The sequence below is a fragment of the Myotis davidii genome, unplaced genomic scaffold, assembly GCF_000327345.1.
Source record: "Myotis davidii unplaced genomic scaffold, ASM32734v1 scaffold376, whole genome shotgun sequence".
In the NCBI taxonomy this organism is placed as follows: Eukaryota; Metazoa; Chordata; class Mammalia; order Chiroptera; family Vespertilionidae; genus Myotis; species Myotis davidii.
In genome coordinates this window covers 3,817,630-3,825,692 of record NW_006288121.1, presented here as the reverse complement: position 1 = coordinate 3,825,692, position 8,063 = coordinate 3,817,630, and the positions used below count along the sequence as shown (strand labels likewise).

General features: G+C 37.1%; 1 pseudogene; it reads right to left on the bottom strand.

Moving 5' to 3' along the window:
* Positions 1–4,327: 4,327 nt before the first annotated feature.
* Positions 4,328–7,846, bottom strand: LOC102751973 (annotated as a pseudogene).
* Positions 7,847–8,063: the final 217 nt, after the last annotated feature.

Genomic DNA, 8,063 nt, shown 5'->3' with positions numbered 1-8,063 from the left:
CACTCAGATCTATGCTCAAATATAACCTCAGAGAAGTTCTCTCTGACCACAGTGTCTAACATTGTACCACACCTCACCACATCCTTTCACTCTCTATCTTGTTTCCTGGTTTGTTTTCTGCTGAGCATTATCACAATCTGAAATTATATTATTTATTTGATTCTTGTTTGTTCTCTGTCCTCTCCTAGCAGAATATAAGCCCCATGAAAGCAGAGACTTTGCTTTGTTCACAGCAAGAGCTTAACAGTTGATGAATATATTTAATATTTTTAAAATATCATCTGCTTTTCAAAATAGCATACTATTTTTACTTAAATAAATTTGTTTATATGGATTTTAGCTGGGAGATTTGAGAGGCTATTCTCATGCCTGTATAATTTTTCTGTACTTTTTCCTCTGCTTAAATTACTACTTCTTAATTTCATAAAACCTTTTTATTCTTGGTTGTGTTGGGAATTGAAAGTTGGATCATCTAGATCAGATTACACAATATACTTTACAATTTTAAGGTTAAGTAAAAAATTTCACTATTTGGAAGTTTGGCTAATTGAAATGACTATTCTCTCCAATATTATGTGCTTTTTAATGTTATATTTTAATAAGTTATAAAAAATAAAAGTATTTACTGTTTTTACTTTGTCTCTTACTATCTTTAATATTCGTTTTCTTTCCTATATCAATGTCCCTTTCTCTTTGTCCATTCTCCCAGAGTTGCTTATATTCTCATGTGCTTTGAATCTCAGATGCAACCACACATTGCACTTAATTCAGCATCTTGCTCTTCCTTTCTGTCTCTGTGCCTGTCCCTGACAATATTTTAGAATCTATTTTAAAGTTAGACTAGTGTTTAAGAAACACGAAAGTGAAAGTGGTTGTTAAATACAAGCTGGGGTTAAACCACTGCTTTATTTCTACTTTCTCTCTGGGCGCTTTGGGTTTTGTTGGTAATGAAAAGTAATTACTGTAAGGAGTAGATATGGTCCCCACGTCCTGGAAAGAACAGAAAGAGAACTCTCCCATTTAAAAGTGGGATTGTGCTCCAAACAATATTTACTGCAGTTTTTAATCCTGCCCTTCTCGAAGCTCACCTTTTTACTCTAGGAAGTCTTCTCTTTTGCCTGGATCCTTTAAGAAATTGTCATCTATATCACACATTCTAGAAAATTGTATTTTTGTAATTGTTTCATGTTGTAGTACTGTTTCCCTTTCCACCCTGAATAGTGTAAGCTTCTTGAATGCAAGACCATGCTTTATCTATGAAACAAATAAGCAACTATTTAAATAGTACTGCGACTCTAGGTTATATATCCTGTAGGATTAGACTTTTAAATGGTGTGTTAATGATCTGGTTTGTGGTTAGGGTGTCTAGTCATTAGCTACAATTTCAGTTTCCTGAATTTTAAGTTAGTAGATAGAAAAGAATCATTCTTTATGAGGCATTGTCATTTCATCAGTGTAATTTTAAGCTCCTTTTTTCTATTGACTGATAGAATCTGTTTAATTATTGATTTTTAATAATGTGATAAGCACCTATGACCTCCATTACCCAAAACAAAAGCCAGGACCAACACCTACATCTAATGCCTGCTCTTCGTCAACCTGTTCCCCAACTCTTCCCATCGTAGGTCATAGAGAAGTAGGGAATGGTATCCAGCATTTTACAGATGATGAAACTGAGACTTCGGGAGGTTGAGTTTTGCAGATCACACAGTAAATGGACCATCTGGGATCCAGACCTAGGTGTGTTAATTCTGACACCACACTTCTAAACTGCTCATATAGCCTCCCAATTGTTTGTCTGCAGGATGCAGGGAAGTGCTGTTTAATAAAGTAAGCAGATCCTGGGATTTAAATCTTAGAAGAGAGAATAATCACTGAAGAGGATAATGGTCCATCTCTAGCCTTGAGTTTTGTTTTGTTTTGTTTTCTTATTCATTTGTTTTCTTTACCCAGCCCTCTCTAGGTTAGTTCACAGTTCAGCTGTCCTAAGGCTGGACATACTATAGTTGGTTCAGGTTTCAAAAATCAAACCAAAGGAGATATGATAAGGGCAGCATTATGGAAATTGCTTAGGTGTGGAAGAGACTTTTTCTAAATGACCACCTTGTTACAAATGGCAGTAATGTCCATGGAAAGGCCTTCTTTGTACACTGTAGAAAGAACCCTCGTTTGGTCTTCAATTAATGGTGGTTAATGTGCAGCCTGCTGTTCTCTAGAAGAATATGTAAAACAGACTTATACTTGGTTGTTTTATCCTACTAACATAGTGAATTACAGATGAGAGCACACACAGACACACACACACACACACACACACACACACACACACTTTTCTCCTGTAATTCTATTCTACATAGAAATGCAAAGTTAAAGACAGACTAATTACTGTTGTCTTAAGAAACCCTATAGAATGATGTGTGCCCAGATACCCAGAAGAGTATCAATAAAAGTGAAAGGTGCATACACTGGACATCACAGGGGTTTGTCCTCAGATAATTTTTCTTTTTTTAAAATTTAATGGAGAAGAATATATATATATGTAAAAGGCTAATATGCAAAGTGTCCCCATGGGAGTTTGACCGGGAGACTGGGAGACTGGGAGTTCTATTGCTCGCTATGACATGCACTGACCACCAGGGGTAGTGCGGAACAAAGGAAGGCCCCAGCAGGCAGCCAGTAGCCAAGGAAGGAAGGCCCCTGCCAGCTCTGATCGCCAGCCATGCCTAGGGACCCTACCTGTGCACAAATTTCATGCACCGGGCCTCTAGTGTAAAACATGATGTTGGAAAATTGTAGAATGATTGATCCTTAACAATAGACTTAAACTAGAAAGAAAGAGTGACTAATTGGGTATCAAGGGTGTGTGATGAATGAGGAAGTCATTATTATAACAATGAGAGGAAAAGATCCCTATTAATAATGCCAAGTGGGTGAAGCACTAAGATGAAGATATTAGATTATCAAGTACTTAGAGCTCTTTACAGTGATAAGATTAATGTAAATAATCAGACTCATAAGAGAAATAATATTACTATAATAAAGCCTGTCAACCACTTATCTGGGGTGCTTTACCTGATTCCCAATTGTAATTTGGTGGAGTGTTTTGTTTATTTGTACTAACCAACTTAATCATCTCCAGTACTTAAAAAATAAGGGAAATTGCTCAAAATTATGGCTCACACATTCTATTTGTGTTGTTCATCACACATAACCTAGAACACAATCACATGGTATATTTAGTTCTTATTTGGCTGATACTATGTTCTAAAAACGTGAACATTCATAGATATTATTGCTTTTATTTCAGTGATACAAATCTATATATTCCACTTAGCTGAACTGACTACTTATGGAGTCCAAATGCTCAGTATATTCAAACTTCATAATATTTTTGTCTCTGGGATTTAAAAATGTAGAAAGAGTTCCCCTGCTTTTTTCCAAAGTGAATTCATTTTTTTTTTCAAATGGAAAGACTCTCTGACTAATTAGATAAGGAACAAATATGGCCCTGAGCAGATATCAATTGACTGAGCACCTCATATATATATTATACACAGGACCAGGCACTGAGCACAGGAATAGAGGAGAGAAGATCTATTTCATGCCCTGGGCTTCAGTAGAACTTGGGATCTATTCTGTCTTTTTCAAGCATCATTTCTCTTCTAAACTGTATAACATTTCAACTCTTCCAAGGATGGTACATAAATAGCACCATTCTAGATGGTTAGGAGGGAAGTTATTTCATTATTTACAATGGAAGCTTTAGGGTATTAGGAATTAATTCTGCCTTTCACCTTGGTTAAGAAAAGCTGGTGGATTGGGGGGATATAAATATTAAAGAAGTATGTACACAAGTATTAAATTATAATTGTGAAAAGACATTGTGAGAGACTTTGCCAATAGATACACCCTTGGCCAAATCCATGATTAAGTAGGACTGCCTTTCACTCAGACAAGTCTCCTGGTTAAATTCTTTAATTTTAAAAATTTGGTATTATATCTGGAAAGTATCACCAAACCCAAGGTAACCTAGATGTTTTTGTATGTTATCTTCTAGGAATTTTATAGTTTTGCATTGTACATTTAGGTCTATAATCCATTTTTAGTAATTTTTGCAAAGGGGGTAAGCTCTTCTAAATTCCTTTTTTTGGATGTGGATGCCAGTTGTTCCAGCAATATTATTAAAAAAGACTATCTTTTAAACTTTGAATTGCTTTTCTTTGTCAAAGATCAGTTGATTCATTTTCTGGGTTTATTTCTAGATGCTCTATTTTGTTTTATTGGTTTATTTGGCCATACTTTTACCAAAACTACACTGTCTTGATGATCACAGCTTTATGGTACGTCTTAAATCAGGTAGTGTCAGTCCTCCAACTTTGTTCTTCTCCTTCAATGGTGTGTGGGCTATATCAGGTCTTTTGTCTTTCCATATGAATTTTAGAATCAGTTTGTTGATATCTGCAAAATAACTTGCTGGAATTTTTATTAGGATTGCATTGAACCTATAAATCAAGGTGAAAAGAGAAGAACTGATATCTTAATAATACTGAGACTTCCTACCCATGTATATTAAATGTCCATTTATTTAGGTCTTCTTTGATTTTTTTTCATCAGCATTTTGTAGTTTTCCTTATATAGATCTAGCACATATTTTGTTAGATTTATACCAAAGTATTTCATTTTTTTTTGTTGTGAATATAAATGATATTTTTTTATGTGAAATTTCAATTGTTCATTGCTGGTATATAGAAAGCAATTTACATTTGTATATAAACCTTGTAGCCTGCAACCTTGCTATAATCACTTAATTCAATAAAGCTTTTTTGGTTGTTGAATCTGAGATTTTCTACATAGACTAGGGGCCCAGTGCATGAATTCGTGCACCTTGAAAAGAACTGTGGGCCACAAAGCTGTGGTGGGCACAGGGGCGGGTCTCGGCCCATCCTCCGTGCCCCCACCTGGCCCCTCCCACCACAGTCCCTGGTCCCCTGTCTGCTGGCAGCCCTGCTTCCCCCTGTCACTGCTCCCATGCATTGATGGTGCTGGCCCTGCTCGCACCCGCTGACGGCGTGGAGTGATTGGGGCCCATTGCCTCTCAGGAGCAAGGGACAGTGGAGAAGCCCTGAGAGGCGATCAGGGCCAGCAGCCACCGCTCACACCTGCTGATGGCACTGAGTGATTAGGCTCAGTGGGTGCGAGCGGCAGCTCCAGCGCCAGCAACGAGTGCAAGTGGGGCCAACGCTGGCAGCAGATGTGGGCACTGGCAGCAGGTGTGAGTGCCCGGCGAGACTGCTGTGCACAGGAGCAAAGAATTTTCAGTAACCACCAGAGGCTCACCCCTATGACAGTGACTGGTGCCCCGCCTTGGTCTGGCGACCCCGCTCACCTATTCCACGATCCCGCCATGGCAGATGCCCACCATGTTCTGCGCACCTGCTCCCTAGTGGTCAGCGCACGTCACAGTGACCGGTTGTTTGGTTGTTCAGTTGTTCTGCCATTCGGTCTATTTGTATATTAGGGTTTTATATATATAGATATATCATATCTTCTGCAAACAGACATATTTTATGCCTTCTTTCCCAGTATGAAAATCTTTTATTTCCTTTCCATGTCTTATTGCATTAGCTAGATCTTCCAGTACAATTCTGAAAGGAATGGTGAAAGGGGTCATTCTTATTTTTGTTGTTAGTGGTATAACTTCTAGTTTCATACCATTAAGTATGATGTTTGTTGACAATTTTTTACAGATCTTCTTTAGCAATTTGAGAAATCCCCTATTTTTAATTTGCTCAAAGTTTTTATCATAAATGAGTGTTGGTTTTTGTCAGATGCTTTTTTTGTGTCTATTGATATGATGATGTGAATTCTCTTTTTAGCTTGTCAGTGTGATGGACTACATTCATTGATTTTCAAACCTTGAACCAGCTTTGCATACTTGTGATAAATTGCACTTGGTTATGATGTATAATTTTTTTAACACATGGTTAGAATTTATTTGATAATATTTTGTTGAAGATTTTTGCATTGATATTCATGATAGACATTAGTCTGTAATTTCCTTTTCTTGTTATGTCTTTGTCTGGTTTGGGTGTTAGGATAATGCTGGCCACATAGAGTGAGTTAAGATGTATTCCCTCTGCTTCAATTTTCTGGAAGAGATTATGGAGAATTGGAATAATTTACTCCTTCAATGTTTTGAGGAATTCACCAAAATGGTGGTTGGGGGCACATCCCCAGTAGGGGGTGTGCAGGAGGCAACTGATCGATGTTTCTAACTCTCTATCCCTCTCCCTTACTCTCTATAAAAAATCAATAAAATCTATTTTTTAAAAAAACAGCCTAATGATTCACATAACTAGATAAGCAAATCAAGCTTTATAAACTTATAACAAATATTAAGTTGCTGGCATTGAAAAGCTGGGTTTGGATATAGACAAGTATGCTGTTTGCTTTAAATCTTTGAGTACCTTGACTTTTAATATTTTATTCTTATATTCAAGCAGAAAGTGCATGACTTCATTTCATAAAATAAACTGATCTAAGAGTGGAAAATTTGTAGGGATGAAGGAAATTCCAAGTTTTTGTGTGTGCATAAATAGCTTTATATAATAAATATGCAGCCACGAAAACATTATATAGGGACAATACAATTTAAAACTTCAACTTCTGATTATAGATTACCAAATCTAATCCTTCTCATCATTATCATTAATGGCATAATTTATTTGCTTTGAGGTAAATATGATCTCATTATACTATACACTATATTAAGGATGACATACCAATATCAATCAAGAAGGTGAAAGAAATGTGTAATAAAGTCCAATGAAATAAATTCAGCTCTGTGAAACTATGTTTTATGTTTGCTGACACATTTTTGTTTATGACCAATATCATCTTTAGTTCAGCATATGTGTAATACTAACTGGAATTTAATTCACAAGTGTTATTTTTATTGGGTTTTCAAATTTGGAATGCTTTTGATCCAAAAGAGATACCTATGCCTTAAACACACACACACACACACACACACACACACACACACACACAAGCATTCCTTCCTTCTGCTTTATAGTACGTATTAATACAGTCTCTCATTTCCTCGTACTGTGTTTTAATTGGAACCACTTTATAGCCAAGATCTGTATTGCCCATTATTGTGGGTGTTTCTTGAATGTGAAGGTGGTGCAAAACTTTTTCCGAGGGGTAAAGTGTACATCAGAGCAAAGTCTGGCAGCAAAGTTAGCAATACTTTTTGAAAGATAAGCACCCAACATGTTCTGCGCTGGGTTAGTACTCTTAGCTGGGTGGCTGTGATAAGTCTTTTTCTTTGGAATTGATAGAACAAACTTCTGAATGATTGAACTGGTGATGCATTGAAGAACTCCATACAGCACCATAGGGAAGATGAAGGAGAGAAGAGGAAGTAGTCATTTGCTATGAGGCACTCCCATGCCTATCACTCTTCCAATCCCTTCTTTAACACATTCCAAAATTCCAGCATTATCTTGAATCATCTCACTCTGTACTGTTTCGATTAGACTTGGTGAATGAAAAGGCATTGCCACCATATGTTAGCCTAACCTTATTGCCAGGTCCTGGCAAATAGTGATTTTCAAGGTGAATGGAATATCACTAAGCAGTAATGTGTGGGAATACTCCACAGAGGAAGCCAGCAAGCTGGAGGCATTTCTTCACTTCACAATGATTTCAGTAGAAAGCGTTTTACTATTTGTTTAGGATTTCATTTACTAGTATGTGAAACCTCCCTTGGTAAAGGTGTGAATTCACTGATTATTCCCTCTGCTCCAAGTGTGACTCCCTGGACAATAAGTGTACTTCCCATTCCTATTTTAAAAAATCTTTATTATTCAGGTTATTACAGATGTCCTTCCTTCCCTGCCCCCATTAGCCCCCTTCACCCGGTTCCTGCCCTGCCCCGGCCTTTGCACCCCAATGTTTGTGTCCTTAGGTAATGCATATATCCATACAAGATCTTTGTTTAATTTCTTCCCATTCCCACCCTTCTTACCTCTGAGAATCATCAATCTGATCCATGTCGA